Raw genomic sequence first — 15,882 nt, forward strand, 5'->3', positions numbered from 1 at the left:
GCTTTCTATTCAGCCCAATTCAGGCAAGTTCTCACAACATTTGGCTAGTTATGAAATTCTACTAGGCAAGAGGAAACATTACTAGTAACACGCCTGTCACCAAAGAAAGCATAAGAAGAAAAAGTCTGCCATGAGGGGGCACTGAAAGAAAGCACCAGCACTGTAGCTAGGGAAAGGGTACAGACAGGATTCCTGCAGAAATATCATTATGAGGGATCAGGAAGAAAAGGCCATCTACTTGGTGCCTATTTTGAAGGATGGAATGTCATCAAGGAAGAAACCAGAGAAGGAAAGAAAGAAATAAATCAATATGAAGTTCTTTCAGGAATGCAATGAGCACAGGGGGTGCCTCTGTTTGGCAGCCCCAGGACACTTGCAGCCCTGGCTTGGATTGTGTGGATATGTTTTTGACTTGTCCCGGTCAGCAGATTAATGGCATTAACGAAGTTTCCATTAGCATCGGAGATTGGGGAGGAGGGTGAAGAGACAGAGGCGTCCAAGCGGAAAGCCACATGACTGCAGAATTGATAAGGCTAAAGATGAAACGGAGCTTCATTGGCAGAAGAGAGGCCAGGAAATGCCACTACAAATTAGCCCCAGGCCTCATTTCTTTTCCCTTCATTATCCAAACCCCTTCAGGAGAAGAATGGAGGAGGTTATGACCCTCTCCCAACACACACATACACAGATATTGAGTGAGTCTCTCTCAATGAACATAGACGTGGGTATATCTGTGTGTGTCTAAGGGTCTGTGTGTGTGGTATATTCATGTCTAGGCAAATCTGTATCAATATATTTAGTAAAAAAAAAATCTGTATCTGCATCAATATATATCTACATTTCTGTGTATGTAAGGGCATGTGTTCTCATATCTACCACCTTTGCAGCTGAAGCATGTATTTTTTTCCATATTAGTGAGCTTTTATTTAAAGTAATGCTATTGAAAGCAACACTATTGAAGGCAAAGCCCTTGCACAATTCAGTGAAAGTTCCAGCACCTGAACATGCTGTGTGCATCCTCAATAGCCTGTGTATGACTTACAGAGGTACTGGGCAGATACAAGTTTTGACATATGTTTTCCTGCAGACTTATCCCAGTACCTGCTTCTGAAGGTCTATGTACAGGGCGTTCTCTGGGGGCACCTACATTCTCCCACATTCTTCTTTTTCTATGTATGCTTCTGTATGCCACCAATTATGTGGTAGCTTTTATCTGTGTCCCAGCTATCTCTCTCTTCAGTGCATGAGTGCCTTTTTCAGAAGTCTGCATACCTCAAATAAGTTCTGGTCTGTGTATGCACCACTGTCTGTCTTCCTGTTTGTGCATCTTTGAGTTTATGTGCATGGGAATACTTGTGTCTGCATTTGTGAAAGTTTTTCTGTAAAACTCTGGACAAGTTTTGCTGCCTGTCCCTGCACATATCAATCTTCAGTAAATACAACAAAATTCTATTTGTTGTTATTGACTACTTACTACTCCTGAAAATTAATGAATACAGGTAAATACAATGGTGAATACTGAGAAATGTTTGCAAAGAAACACACAAATTCCATTATACGGGTATGATAACTAGCTAAGTAAACAGAGCAGAGGATGTGATCTGTTTTACCTAGTCATACATACTTGGAAAATGTAGGAAGAGGAAGATGATTTCCTGCATAGATTAAAGAATAACATTTCTCCAAGTCTAATGACATCTATGTGTTGTTAATAAGAAAGGTAGCTTCTCTTCAAAGAGACAGTTAGCCATAGGCTACTAACATGAGAGACAACTTTGCTTAGGGGTAAACAAGAAAACAACCTCCTCCTGCTTTGGAAAACAAAAAGAAGAGAGGAAAAAAGCCGGGGAAGGATGTGTAAATGGAGCTTTGTGCAATGGTGCTCTGTTATGTGAGCTGTATGTGACAATAGCCCTGAAACCCTATGCGAGCAAACTCATAAAAGAGGTCACTGTCTCTTTAATTAAAGCTCCCTGGTTTGAGGTTAAAAACAAACCCAGTGTTTTATGACCAGGTGTGCGTGTGAAAGAGATGGGAACCTGATACCCAGCCCAGTGGCACAGCATCAGAGAGGAGATAAGGGAGGAAAGGTTTTTATTAAGGTGTCGCTTGAATGCTGCACCACACAAGGGGCACACAGCCTCCAGGGCCAAGGCTGCAAGGGCACAGTACCATGCAAGGCAGATGTTGGAGAGGCAGGACAAGCCCCCAGAACCAAGCATTCCAAACCATCAGGAACAGGAGAGAGGGATCTAGGAGCATCAGCTGAAAAGGGAAAAGGAAAAGCACCAAGAAGGTATGGAGGAAATAGCAACTGTTACCAGTCTGTAAGACCTATAGAGGCAAAGAGGACAGTGACCATGTTGTGTATCTCTCAGTTGGCAAATAACAGGGGAGCAAGAGCAATTACAGAGCCCTTGTTGGTGTGGCTTGAAGGGGGCTAACCCTTCATAAAGCAGTCTGCAGGCAAGAGCTTCATATTGTTTGTGGAAACAATAGGGACTAAACTGATCCTAGCATCTAATAAAATGCCAAACCAAGATAAGAAGCAGAGAGGTTGCACCCTCTTCCTGAGCCTTTCCTGTCAGTGATGTATATGTTGCTCAAGATATTCATGCCCATGACACCATTACTGACAGCAAATCACACTTGGAAAGTGGGGCTTCCATTTGCTGTATAATCTAATCTTTAGATCTCGCTTCTAAGGTACCTGTCACTATAATATTGAACTCTAATGAAGTGCCTATATCCCATGGGTACATTTGGTTACGGGTCCTTTCTTTACAGAGCCTCCAGCTGTCAGTCCCTGTCCCTAAAACTTATCAACAAGGAAAACATCAGTCAGTTCTCTTTTATGCTGGCACTGAGAGCTACAAATGCTCAACTCAAAACAGGAGGCAGACCAGAACCAAGTCCCTGGGTTGCAGGCCACAGTCTCTCCTGGGTAGAAATATAACACAAGCCTTATATGCCACTGCCTCTAGGCACTTGAAACCATACGTTTTGAGGCACGAAAGCTGAATTCCAACTTCAGCATTGCCATAATTATTCCAGAAGTTGAAATGACACAGCTAGGAGATCCTCAGCAGACAAACTTGCTACCGTAATTATTAAAAGAAAGCTGAATGTAACATCGAACAAAAAAATTCTTGTGAACCTTCCATCTCATTACACAGCCATGTAAACAATAGCAACAAAATATGTTCTTGAAGTGTCATATTATGAACAAACAAAAGGGTAAGATATTTTTCTGATCGAATGCATGTGATTTTGTCTAATTTTTTTCCAATTTGTATTTTTCTTTCAGAAAACTTAGATAAAATTTTAGTAGATGCAATCAGAAGATAGTAGAAGGTCAGCATATCATTTACTGCATTCAGTAAGAATATCAGATACCTATGGATGGGCAATGCAAAATGAGAAATACAGAAGAACAAAAAGGATAAAGGAGATAGCCGACTACAATTAGAGTGATATTTTACTCACGTTTATCAGTATTCTGATGTGTATTTTAAGTTTATTTCCAGATGAGATTAAATATCCTATTTCCAAGGTATAGGCAGGGAAATTAGGACATAGAGATGAAGTTTAATGCTACAGAATTAGAAGCACAACTAAGCCTCAGCCTTGTCCAAGAAAAAGAACAATTGATCATTCCAGCAAACTTCTGCTTCCTCCATTTCTTGAGACCTTTCAATACAGAAAGATGCCTTTTTTTCAAAACATACCGGTTACTAGGTTTGATCCTGAGTGGATTGGGTGAAATTCTGCAGCCTGTGGCATGCAGCAGGCCATAGCACACAAGTTAATAGCCCTTCTGTGTCTGAAAGCTATGAAAACTGAAGATTAAAATACCTCCTGGTGTAAATCCTGGAATCAACTGAATCTTGCCAAGAATGGGTTTCAACCTGTTATGGTAACCTGTTCACTGATAGAAGACAGACAAGGCCGTGAACCGCAAGTCTATCATCTTTATTCTCTTCTAACACACACAATGATCCTACATAATGTTTCCACAGTCACGACTGTCCTTCTTTTTATGCCTGCTATTAAGTCCAACTTCTAATTTCCAAAGCAGTGGAGCTAATTCATTGGTGGTGTAACTGTCTTACTACCAGTGAAGGTAGACTGCAACTGAATTTACCATTTTCCAGTTTCACAACCTGTCTTTATTCAACAGTCTGGGCATAATGGTCCAAGCTGACAAGTATTCTGTATATGAAACAGTTAAGAAATAAGAACATAGATGATGTAGAACAAAGATTTGTTTGTCTAAGATGTAAGCACTTAAAATACAGATTTGCAGTGCCTGTAAGTTTTCTTCAGAATTGTCTATCTATTTCAGAAGATGCAAATAATTCAGTTTGATAAGCTGAATAAGAAACGTATACCCCTTTAAACTCAAATCTGGACTGCTTTCTTAAGATGTAGCTCAATACTATTTTTTTTAATCAAAAAACCAACCACACTAAATGTAAAAATATGAAGCCTAAGGAAAAATGCTTGTTCTAAACAAAAAGAATTATTTTTCTGTTTGCTCCATACCCTCCACTTTTTTGGTGCTGCAGACACACCAACAGATCAATCAATGGAAATATCCTACTTTAACAAGTGATAGCTCGCCTGGTTTTCTTTGGGCTGAATTTTCTAAGCTTTGCTCACTTCTACCCTGCTTCCCCAGCACTGAAGCAAATCAAGTGGAGCCTTTGTACCAATGAGTACCAGTTAACGTGGATAACCACTTCCATTTACTTTGCGCTTGTGTAAACAGTCACATAAAGCGTGGGACTTGGGGCATATGGTTATAGTCCCATGCTGAGCAGAAGCATTGCCAGCATCTGCTTTATAACTGATGTTGGGTCTCCTAAAGCAAGGTTTTAGTGGCAAGAGCAAGTTACTTGTTTGTTGGGTTTGGGGTGGGGTTTGGGTTTGTTGTTTTGTGGGATTATTTGCACATCTACCAGCTTTGCTTCTCGCCTCTTCCACCTTCCTTCCCAAGTTTGAGGAAAATACTATCTCCTGTCAGTACAATGTACTAATTTATACACAATTTCTTTGTTTTTCTTGTTTTGGGGAAAAAAAAAAAAGCAGCTTGGTGGGACAGTTAGGACCACATCAGTGCAGCTATGCTGATTTACACCAAGAGATTGTCAGAGATTGACTCTTTGGAAAGCTAGGTACAAGCTTTAATCCCCCCTCCCCCAACATTACTGAAGTGATTAAAGCAGTAATATAGGTTGCTAAAAGATGGAGCTGCAAAAGCTGTGCCTTTACCATACCTTCCTAGCCAATGATTATAGCTACTTGGACTTTTTGACATATTTTTCAGGCTGAAAATGTAGATACAGCACAAACAAAACTTTTTTCAGAGAACAAAGACTTTGAAAAACTACATTAAAACATTTGATGAAAAAATATTTTAAAATTTGTATTAAAATGTCCAGTTTTCACGTCCAAAATTATACCCCAAACTAATCTCTTTTTAAAAAGCAGTTCTTTATTTCCATTTGACAATTTAAGATCATCAAAACCTTCAATTATCTCCACAGATCCAAATGAATGTTTGACATTTTCTCTCACTGTAGTTCATAAGAACTGCTCACAATTCTAATTTCTCATCCTTGCTTAAGAAATAACAATTTCTCAGAATTTAGAGTTTTTTCATAGAACAATAAAAGTGTTTCTCATCCAATTTACCATAATTTTGTTATACCACTCCACAAATATCAGTACAAACCGAATCTTTGTGCCTCGGTTCTTTAGCTGCAGAACTGGAATAAAACTGCCCTCACTTACTAAGGCCCTAAAAAGCAAGTAAGTTTCTTAAGATATTTAGATATTATAAGCTTTGAGGAATGGAACTAATGTAAAGTTGTCCCAAAGTTACAGCTAGCCAATCTTTGGCATCTAGGAATTTAAAAAAAAAAAAAATAGTACAAATTCACCAATTAAATCATAGGGACCTAATAGTCTAATAGACTAAAATTAAACTGGATACCAGACAGCGACTGAAATTTCAAAAACATCTTGACTACCATAGTCACAGAGTCTTAACTTTTTCTTTCTTCTCTCTAGCACTATCCTGAAGTTGAGAGGCCTTGCTTAGGTATTCTTTGTGTAAGGTTCTGAAAGGAGAAGACACATCCTTGGGATTAAAGGTAGCTATATGAGACTGTACAATATAAATTCATTGCCAAACTCAGCTACAGTTCCCTGACAGTAAACAAGCCATTTGCTTTGTTCCCCAATTTCCTTCAGTTACCTCAGATTTTTTTTATCAGTCCACCCAATCATTTTTTATTCTTATAAAGATCTTGTAACGTGCTTCTCAAATCCCATACTCTGTGTTTGTATGGGTCATTCTAGATGTTCCCATAAAGTAATCAAGAGCAGTAATAACTCCAAATACTCTGGACAGGAGAGCCAGAATGCATTTACTCTGAGCAAGGGATTCCTGCTACAATGCCTCCAAGGCTCCCCATTCTCCTGCCAGCTATCTCGAGGACCAGGCTGGTGTGTCCCACAGCATCCTCCCTCCCTATCAGGGTGCCTACCTGCCTCTGCAGAGAAACTAGGAGGACAAAGTGTATGCTTGGGCCTTGCCCCTCTCTTCCCATATGGGACAAAGACACAAATGAGACATGCTTGGACTCTAAAGTATTTCTGGGCTCTCCAGCTTGTACATATCCATAGCAACCAAAACTAAGATGTAAGAAAGAGTCGCTCAGAAACAGGCATGGGAGAGGCCGGGAAAGAAACCAACTTATTCTTAAATGGCTTACAAAGAAACCCACCAAAATATCAGCATCACTTTGCTCTGAGAAAGGAAAAAGTGTCACACCAAGTTTCCCTCTTTGTTGTTTTCCCCTACAAAATTGAATTAATATAGTCCCTCACAGACTCTTCTTCTAAAAGCCTGACACACCATCTCTTTCTTGTACAAACCTTTTACCCTAGAAATGGAATTACAATATTTCCCTTCTACCTTTTGTCCAAGAAAGGGAATTAAGATTAGTAAAAGCAGGGGCAGCACTATGAAGTGACAGGCATTACCTACTCTGTGCTACAGCTAGTATACAACACTGATACTAGGATATCAAGTCACTGCGGAGATGATCCTGTACTGCTTCCCTGCAAGGGAAAGAATGGCTGATGTAATATCCCCTTTTACATCTCTCATTCTCTGCCTCCTGACTCATCACATTGTTGCTCTTCTCTTCGAATAATTTCATTTCACAAACTGTATGAAGCACAGTGAGGCCATCACAAATAGAATTTAAAGGCAACATCACCTGAAATTTCTAGAGAGGTGGGGTTTCCCTCCCAGTGTCCACTGGCTTTTTGACAGTACTTCGAACAACAAAGTAGAGGCTAACAGTTCTTACCCATGCTAGTACAAGTCCTAACAAACCAGCTCTCTTCATAATCCAGTCCTCCTCTGTCTCTGTTCCTACCTCTTTCTTTTTCTGCTGCTATTCTCCCCCTGGCTTTTGCTCATTCCTACCCATGTCTTTCCTCCACTTCTGTTTCCCCTCTCCCCCACTTCCATTCCAAAAGTTCTCAGTTAAAAGTATTGCCTGAAGCAAGATCACATCTCCAATAAGAGAGGCAACTTCATTACAGTTTAACATAAAAAGATCAGCTGATATCGATCCATAATTTGGACAAGTGCCATGCTATTGACAGGAAGACAAAGTAAGTTAGAATGGCCATGTTTCAAAAATTCTGTATGTACACTCAATCACTGGAACAGAAATTGCAACCGGGTATATAATAACACAGCCATGTTCTCTATTTCCCCTGTAGATCAATGCTAATATGAGGAGGGCCACAGAAGATGGATGTTGCCGACAGAAAACCTTGAAATTCCAGGTTAGGACTTGGGTGGCTTTATGGATAATAGAGTGTGTGTGTACAATGGCAGTCTAATTTAAATACCAAAGACCAAACTCCTTCCTTAATACCTGAGAATGCACTACTTCAAAGCAGTCGCTTCTGCATTTAAACTCACGTTAGGGAAAACGGAAACTGACCCAACATCCTGCCTTAGATAAGTACACAGGCTTTGGTTCACACACCTAGGGGATCCCAGCTAGATTACTTTGTGGGGTTAGACACCCATAGGACAATATACCCTCAAATACTCATAGATATAGATACACAGAAAAATACATAGGAGCTTTCCATACATTACCAAACAACCACTCTGCTAGGCAGTAATTTTCCCAGAAGGTAGGGTAGCAGGAGAGACAGAACGCTTCTTTCTGTTACTTTTACTAGAAACTGTTCTGCTGCCAGGCTACTCAAGGGCTGCAAAATTTCAAGCCCATGCTGGCTGTGTTTCACTAGTTAGGATTATGACCCCCATGCAACAGATGTTTCAACTGGTCAGTAAGGAGCAAATACAGGAACTTCAGCACCGAAAATACAGTCCTGCACCACCTGAGCTAACTCAAATGCTTGCTGTAACGGATATTTATTCTTTGTACAGATCAGTTGGTACAGAGAATAAAACAGCCAGACATGGCATTTTACTTGCATTTTACCAAGAGCAATTATTTTTGATTCTCTAACCCTGTTAAGGTCAAATTCCCCACCTTCCCTCCCATAAGAATGTTGGATCCAATCATGCTTCATATGGGAGAATTGTACACGAAAAGCAATGCCAGTGCCACCATGAAGTTCACATTCAAAAAAACCTAAGCCCTGAGACATGTACGTCAACCCTTCCTGCCTAAAATACTCCGGTAGATAATAGCAGCAAAGACCTTATTTTCTCTATAAGCCCCCTATTTGAGGCCAACATAACTCATTTAGCAATGCATTGCACACTACTCCTGATTATGTAGGAATGCCAAGTAATTGAAGAGAAATAATACACATCAATGACTAGGATTTTTACCAGGATTTATCCCTTCCTGTTTCCTCCAGATTGACATGTTCATCTTCAAGGCTGAGAACTACAAGCCACACAGTTAACTCAAAACTCTGATGTCACATTGGTAAATCCTTCCATTCCATATAAAAGGAAATCTATAGATATATATGATTATATAGGCATACATATCTTTCTCTGCTTTCACAGCTCCTACTCAGGAAGCTTCTTCAGTACTTTGAAGCAACACATTCATGTTTCTAACATTACACTGCATGAACACGAAGTATTTTATAGAAGATGTATAGTCTGGGTCATTAACACAAAGCATTCACTTTCAAATTGTTCAGTAAAGCAGACTTGCTTCCCAGAAAAGATGCTGCCCCGATCTGAATCCGAACTCCACAACTAGCCTTTATCTTGACAACAAGCCAAACCTTTCTTCAGATACTCTTGCATTTTCTGAGCTGTACAAAACCCATGCTGAGGTTTGTGACTCATGCTCATTATTAGTTCAGTCAGATTATAGACAGTTTTGATGTCCGGTTCTCAGTACAATGCTGCAATATTTAGGACATATATGGGAATGGCAAAGGCAGGGGCTGTTAACCATATTTCTATTGATCACAGACTTTTACACACCTACCTGCAAAGGGGCTGTACCAGCAGAAATGCTGTAAGAGCTACAGCTCTTCAGATCATCCTTAAACTCTCATGAAATCCCATCCAGTAAGCTATAACTGCCCTTTCACCTCACTCCTCCTGAGCCCATCTGGCTAATAGGTCAGAAGTGAGGACACCTGTGCACAAAGCCATTGAAGCTGGGAGATTATTTGCTAACTCTGGAGTTCAGTTCCTATCCGAAGCACCTGCCGTTGGCCCTGACTCACACGGGGGCCGAATCCACTTACCGGTGGCCCCTGATTCACCTTTTCGGCGCTTGTTCTGTTAGCGTCACTGGAGGGGTATGCAAGGAGCACGGCCCGTCTCCCTCCCACACAGGGCTTCCCGGGAGCTAAGGCTCCCAGCCTGCTGCACCGGGATGCTGCAGCGGCAAAGCTCCTTTCGCGGCCTCCGAGTGGCACCTAGTGCTAGGTTGCCGCACTGCTCCTCGGCAGTGCCTGCTCTGACACGGTTCCCACGCACATCACTCCACCTGCTGCCCGAAAACCAGGGTCAAGGATTAAATCTTGGACAACAAGCAAAATAACCGGGCTACCTCAAAGAAATGAATGCACTTCTCAAACTGTAGCACTAATTGATCCACGGGAAGCAATCAGCAGTACAGTAAAATAAAAAAGTGAGTTAAGTTTACCCTTCTGGTTAACCAGACCATGCTGTAAGAAGAGGATAATTTCTATACAGCTTAAACTAGGAGATGGCAGGTTCAATTCAACAGCATTCACCCTTCACTGTACACTTGGAACAGGCTGCTCAGGGAAGTGGTGGAGTCACCACCCCTGGACATGTTCAGAAAACACATAGACGTGGCACTTCGGGATGTGGTTTAGCAGGCACGGTGGTGCTGGGCTGACGGTTGGACTTACCTCAGAGGTCTTATCCAACCTCAATGATTCTATGACTCTATGATTCTGGTTACAGTGGTTTTACCAAACTTGTACCTATGGAAACCTGACTGAAATTACAGAGCATTTCTTCCAAGCCCATGCCTGCTCCCAGATACTGCAACATTTGTTCACTGCTCTTCAGAAGAAATTTGTCTAACTGTAATTTTTTAAACTAATTTTTATTCTTTTTCTATGTGCCAGCCAAATCAAAAAAGCAGAACCCTCCAAGAGCAGGACATCAAAAGAAAATGAGGAAGTGGATGTACATCCAGGGAATATTTTCCAGATAATCAGAAATAACAGCCATTAGAATTCAGAACAAACAAATTGCCTGGAGCTCTTGAGGGAACTCCTGAAGGCAGCATCCGGGGCTTTTTTATTACTGTTTTTTTCTTATTACATGATTTACTCGAGTATAATTTTATGGTATAGAATCTAATCAGAATGCTCTGCAGGCAGGTACATTATCCCAGCTGAGTATGTTTCCTCTTTTCAGTCTGGCAGAGATAAAGTGATTGGATATGTTAAAGAAAAGCTACATAATTGTATAAGAAGAGTTTAGCTTTTTAATACGCTTTTCAGTAGCAGGTCTCAAAGTGTTTTAAGAAAAAAAAAAAAGGTCAAACATTGCTTGCCTTACTTTGTCTATCTGTGAAATGAGGATAATACCTAAAGACAGAGAAAGAGGAGGATCAGAACCTGAGCGTCCTGAGTTCTTTCCAGCACAGAAATAGTTAGATTTTTCCCATTACATCCAAACAAAAGAAACATATTTGAACAAAAGAAATTAGAGATAGCAGTAAGACAGAGTGCTTAAATCATGTTCTGATCCTCTCCATATTTTAGTTCTGCCAACTGCAAAAGTCAGGCATTTATTATGTAAATTCAGAGACCTGCTCAAATATAGCTAGATAGGTGGCATAATTTTCCAGTTCTTAAAAACCTTCCAAATTAGAGAAAGCCTTCACACTTGAATTCTGGCTGAGTTAGCTGCTATGAAAAACAGAAGACAGAAATTACTTTCACATATGAATGCAACAGAAGAACAGATCCTGTCAGTATTTTATCTATAACAAACTAAAAATCTTCCAATAAATTAAATTTAAAACAGTTTGCCATTGGCCTAGCAAACTGTCCAATATCTACACTGGAACATGGCTAAGAAGGATTCTGGGGTCAAAAAGTTCTTGGCAGTAGGGCCTGCATTCACAGGTCAAATGGAAGAAATCACAACAGTGTTGATGCTCTAAATGTCAGTTGCTTCAGAACAACTCAACATCCATTGGCAGCACACTGTTGTCCATGAGTAGAAAAAAAAGAGAAAGCCCTGTGTCACATCTACAAAGAAACTTTAAAAGTGTGCATTGTGAGCACCGTATAAAATGACCAAGACCCAGCCTGTTACCAAACTCTAACTAGCTACACCTACAAGAAGCTCAGAAAAGCTGATCCAATGGAAAGCAACTGAGCACTTACCAAGATCTGCACTCAGCACACTATGTCCAAATACTCTGTAGTCTAAAAGCTCCTGCTATGCGATCATCTGACATTGTTAGCTGGGAAGCTGTGTTTGCTATAACTTTCACCAAGTTAAGAATTAAATTTTCCACTGGCATAAGTACATCACCATCCTATATAACAGCATCAAGGGCCTTTTCAGAACAAAATCCTCTCCGGGGCTCTTCCAGTATTGTCTTTCCATCATTCTTCTACAGTTGGCCGAATTGAAGGAGCAGCTTGAGACACCCTGACCCATTATAGACTAGCTTTGCTCAACTTGTAATCAGAGACTGAAGAAAACCTTTGTTCCCCAATTATTTTCATTTTTTTACGTTCTCAATAAATGCTCCTGAGTAGCACACTTCTAGCTGTAGGATGTGCTAGGGAACACAAATTCCCAATTTCTTTTTCTGGCTCTGCTACAGACTCATACTGAAACTTTTGGAAATACACGTAATCTTTCTCTGCTCCAGCCTACTGTATATAAAAATAGAAGACACAATTGTAATGCACAGTGAGTTCCCTGGCAGAAAGACAACAAACAAATTATTAATTTATTTGTTACGCACTTTGCTGGGTTTTTTTAGATAAATTGGTCATTTATTTGCCACCAGAAAAAGAAGTTTTATACCTTTGAACACTACACAGCTGAATAAGTCACAATACAGGAATGAAACAAATTTGTTTCTCACAGACAAGCTCAGAATTATGTGTTTGACTATGAGACTTTTGTAACTGTAATAAGATGTACATGTAGCAGTAAATAAAAGGAGGCAAAAAGTGACAAAAAGAACCAAGGAAATATTCACACAGAACTTTCATGTTACCAAAGAAAAGTTAAGACCAAAAGGTTCTAATAGATCTAATTGTAACCCCAAGATATAAATTAATTTACCTGCAACACTCTGAAATTATAACATTAATTTTCTCAAGAGCAACAGAAATGAACACCTTTTGGTTTTCAAATTAAGCACATTTGTAATCAGCTGTGAAAGAAATACGAGAGCATGACAATAGCATTTTCAGAGTTTAATGACTATGCTTTCAGTTGTCTGCCTTCCATAGCAAACCCAGCAGAGGGCTCCACGACCCCAGTATTGTTCGTTGTCCCGAAAAGCAGCAATCTTCCGCAGTTCCTTCAGGTTTGAAATCAGGGAGTCCCCTTGGGTTGATCAGAAAATCAGGGAATGGTGTGTGCTTTCAAAGGGGTGTACAAAACTTGTTTATATTTCTGTACAACTCTAAAAATGAACACCTATAAGGAAAGGAAAGGAAAGGAAAGGAAAGGAAAGGAAAGGAAAGGAAAGGAAAGGAAAGGAAAGGAAAGGAAAGGAAAGGAAAGGAAAGGAAAGGAAAGGAAAGGAAAGGAAAGGAAAGGAAAGGAAAGGAAAGGAAAGGAAAGGAAAGGAAAGGAAAGGAAAGGCTTCTGAAAATACACTGATTCTAAATTGCAAAAATGGGTCTCTGCATAGGACTGAAGATAAATCACAATTAAAATGGAGTTTGGTTTAGTAAGAATAAAAGCAGTGGACAAAAATTAAAGCTATGCACTCATATTCTAGGCTTAATAACAGGGAAGAGAAATTATTTGAACAGTTTCAATGACACATATGAACATATGATACGATTAAATGAAAAATAAAATGGGAAATGATGCCAGAATATCAATAAATATATCCCAGTAATGAGCTCCTTTCTTCAGATTAAGCCCCCTCAGTGGAGCATTTAAAGACAGAGAAGACAAAAACTGCAGAATACCCATTGTAGGGAACACGCCTGCATTAAGCAGAGGGCAAAACCAGGTAGAAAGGATACTTTTTTGGTCTCTTATCTCAATTTAAATGCAGAAGACAAGCATGTGTAACAGTTAAAATTACTTACATACAAATATAATCCACCTGCATATTAAAATGCCACAGAAGAAACTTATTTCAAGTACATTATACAACAAGGAGTTAATAATAAGCTGGAGAAGGAACAATTTTCCTCTGGCTTGATTCAACACACATGCATTATTCATCACGTTTGTGAAAGAATATGAATCCCATCAAATAATTAGATGGTGTGTTAACCTCCCTGCTTTGCAGCAGCCTGTGACTGACAAGTAGAAGGGCTCTCCAAAAATAATTTCCTGCACTGTGGCTCCCTTCCGCCTGGACCTTTGGTGAAAGGTGTTTTGTGTGTTTGTATAGGGAATCCCTGGGGAGTTTTTATTGAGCTTTAGGTCAAAACCCTCTGAATTTAGCTTACAATTGGGGAGCTATTAGATGTCATATTTGTTCCGGTGTCTATTACCAGTTCTACAATACGGGTCATCTTCCATTAGTGTAAATAAAAACAAACAAACAAAAAAAGGAACGACTCTCTTAAATTACTTTGAATTAGAGTATTAGAGTATGGTTGGAAGGTGAAACATCAAATTGCAGCAAAGTATGCTAAAAGAGAGACAGCTAAGTAGTTATAAGAGACTTTTACAGGCATTTTAACTTATTTAGATTTTCTCAGACCTCTGCTTTGAAGCACAGTGTGGTTTTCTCCTCCCTTCATTACCCCCAGGATAGACTGCCCTGATCATTAGAGAGATTGATGGTTAGCTTCCAAGTACTTGTAGTAGAAAACAAAGCAAACAGAGGTCCTGTCAGTGTCTGTTCTGAAATCTGTGACTTACAAATAATAGGATTTGTAAGGATTTACAAATTGTCTGAACTGATGGCATCTGAGAACTCTCAAAATTTCTCACGGGAGTCAAGGTTTCCAAGCAATTCAAGGAAACTACAAAGCAGACCGAATCAAAACAAACAAACCCTTAAATTCTGCTGACAAATAGGTTGTTGTAAACCACCTGTGGAAAAATCTGGAAGAATCTCACATGGTCTAAGAACATAAATTAGTTTCAGAAGTTCTGTTCTAGTTCTATCAAGAATTGACAAGTGAAGTCAGGTCAGACAATGTAATTGTAATTGATTCTCTTAGCTTTAAAGACTACTAATTTCTGGGGGTTTTACATGTGCTGCTTCATCATCTTCAAAAATTTTCCTTCCACTTCACTGTGATGTAATCCATTTTCCACTGTGTACTTGCCCCAGAAGCAGCTGCACGTCACTATGTATTTGGGTCACAAAAGCCAAAACTCATCCTAGGAATTGGAGACTGCCAAGGGAGAATTTCAAGCTGTTTTCCAAACTAAGGTAAAATCACAGATTGCAGGACAGACAACGCAACATATTTGATTGGTTTCAGTTAATGTATAGCTAAGTGCAGCACAATTCCCAGTCAAAAATGGAAGAATTTTAAGACGGTGAATACTGCTACAATGAATTATGTTCATAATTAAAGGAGGAATGCATATAAACAGTGGAGACTGACTCTCAATGACACCAGAGTGAGTGTGCTGTTCCTTGCCCAGCTGGTGTTACTCTGGATTTTTCCTGGTACCACCAAAGGTGGAATCAGATTCATCTGTTTGGTATTTAGCAAGACATTACTGAGGAGCATGACTCAAGAGAATACTTATGCCTTGCTGTTTCAGGATTTTTATGACAGATAAGCATCTGATACCACAGAATTACTTCTCCAGAGCCACTCCAAAAAGCACCTGCTGTCATCAGAATCAAGTGAATGGGCAGGCAGCTCACCTGATTGCAGAAGAGGGACAGCGAGCAGGGCAAAAGCCATAGTCCTGACCCACAGTGACTTCTCCAAGAGTCCAAGGGCACCCTAACTTACTGCAGCCACCCACAACACGAGAATAAAGGAATAAGCAGGGGCTTGTCACAGCCAGGGTGCAGCAGGAAGGTTTAGAGCAGAGCCAGGAGACTCCACACCCAGCTCCCAGCGTTTGCCAAGTCAGCAGTTTGGGCAACACCCCCCAGATGGGGCCTCCCCACGGCAAGGGCTTCAGAAGAAATGCTTCAGGAGAAGCACTCCAGAGCAGGGCAG

This window comes from Phaenicophaeus curvirostris, chromosome 9 (genome assembly GCF_032191515.1).
Source record: "Phaenicophaeus curvirostris isolate KB17595 chromosome 9, BPBGC_Pcur_1.0, whole genome shotgun sequence".
Classification (NCBI taxonomy): Eukaryota; Metazoa; Chordata; class Aves; order Cuculiformes; family Cuculidae; genus Phaenicophaeus; species Phaenicophaeus curvirostris.